General features: G+C 41.2%; 1 pseudogene; it reads right to left on the reverse strand.

The window, feature by feature from the left end:
- Positions 1 to 475: 475 nt before the first annotated feature.
- LOC124888580 lies at positions 476 to 1,804 on the reverse strand (annotated as a pseudogene).
- Positions 1,805 to 2,133: the final 329 nt, after the last annotated feature.

The following is a 2,133-nucleotide window of genomic DNA, read 5'->3' on the forward strand; positions in this document are numbered from 1 at the left end:
TTTGTACTATCATCACAAATATATTTTCTTTTATATCGTGGCATTCGAGTCAGCTCGTATACACTTCGACTAGTTATACGATATATCTCCATCGTTTACAAATACAAATACCAGATATCAAATAACTCTGTTCACCAAGAATGAGCAGATAAAAAGAAATCACTTAACGTTTTTCTTTAGTTGTTTGAGTGATGAAGATGACAAATGTTATTTTTAGGGATAAAGGTTCGAAATATTCCTAAATTTGGAACTATTGGAAGAAAATAGAAAAGGAAGACCGAGTGGGATCAAAGAAACTAGCGGGCTGATCACTAAATAGATACAAATAGGTGCAAATTCTGACATCACCACAAAAAACTTGGTTCTTTCGCTCCTTGCTGGCGGAGCGGCATACCGGAAAAAAATAAATTCTCGCAACAACGAAAACCATAACAGAAGCATCCTTTTTCCATTCATTCTTTCTAATAAAAATAATTTAGCCTAGACCACGATCCCTTAGTGGAAGTTCGCAGTTACGCAAGGCCGATAAAACTCGTTTATACGGGGGGCTCTCGTGTGGTCCAATGGTCTCCATTATGTGGAAATAGGTGGCATAGGTCTTCTCTTTTTGAAGCTTCCCATGAGGATAAAATATGAATCCACATATTTTCTTTCCGTTGTTTAAAACGTATTCTTCGGACAGGCCATCGGATAAAAGGGCGAATTCCACCTTTTTTTCGATCAAAAGCTGTTGCCCTAGAATCGAATCGATTTTAGATAAGGAGAGGTTTTCCGCCCCTAAATAGAAGGCGAGACGCTCATTGAGTTCCTGCTGCCGTAGGGGGTCCTGGAGTAAAGGGTGGAAAACCTCTGCTCCCATATCAACCGCTGCTGCGGCGAGGGCAAGAGGAGGCTCGTCGGGGGGATGGGCGTCGTTTTGATTGACACTCGGAAACGAGTGGGAAGCTCCCCAACCCTCAAGGGCTTCCGTCCACATTGAAATTTCTTCCCTCGGGGAAGCCACGAAAATTGGCTGCATTTTCGCCCAACTATGAGGTACATCAGCAGATGTTACAATAAAACGTATATGGCTCTTTGCTGGTAGAACCACTCTATTGTCGACTTCTAATAAACGTGATTGACCCAATTCTAGATCAGAAAATGTTGTATTAAAATTTCGATTAGTTAATAACATGGTAATTGCCCCTGCCAGTACCGGAAGTGATAATAAAAGTGGGAATGCTGTCACTAGAACGGACCGCACAAATAGAGGTGATCTATGCATAGTCATTCCAGGTCCACGCATGTGGAAGATAGTTGTTATAAAATTAATAGAACCTAAAATGGATGAAACACCAGATAGATGAAGAGTAGAAATTGCTAAATCAGCTGCTTCTCCAGAATGGCTGGTAATACTACTTAAGGGCGGATAGACCGTCCACCCAATGCCGCTACCCACTTCTACTAAGGCTGAGCTTAATAGAAGCAAGAGACTTAGAGGCAACAACCAGAATGAAATATTATTTAATCATGGAAATGCCATGTCAGGCGCACCTATCAGAATCGGAACAGACCAATTACCAGATCCACCTATCATTGCCGGCATAACCATAAAAAAGATCATTAAAAAAGCGTGAGCTGTTATTAAAACATTATAAAGTTGATGATTCCCACCAAGAATTTGATCGCTGGGTCGTGCTAATTCCATACGAATCAGTACTGAGAAGCATGTGCCCATCACCCCAGCAATGGCATCGAAGATGAAATAAAGAGTCCCTATATCCTTGTGGTTAGTGGAGAACAACCATCAGACCGGATTTGTCATAAAATTAAGATTATTTCATTTCCTTCCTTATTAGAGAGGGGCCCGCAGGGCTTATTTATTGAAAAAGAGGGAGTGAGGAGGGATTTTTTGGCAAAGCAAGACTGATTAGCTCGCCTAAGGGTCATAGCGGAAGAATTCCTTATTTTCGAGCTATTGGAGATCTATTCTAAAAAAGGAATGAAAGGACTGACTTTCCTTACCTAATAACATCTTAATCTACGATCTACGAATAAGAAATAGGAGCATCTAGCCGAGTAGCAATCAGTAGGCGGAGAAGAAGTCAAAGGCAAATATCTCTTTGCCCCCCTCTTCAGTTAATGCTTTGGCCT

The sequence above is a fragment of the Capsicum annuum genome, chromosome 11, assembly GCF_002878395.1.
Source record: "Capsicum annuum cultivar UCD-10X-F1 chromosome 11, UCD10Xv1.1, whole genome shotgun sequence".
Lineage (NCBI taxonomy): Eukaryota > Viridiplantae > Streptophyta > Magnoliopsida > Solanales > Solanaceae > Capsicum > Capsicum annuum.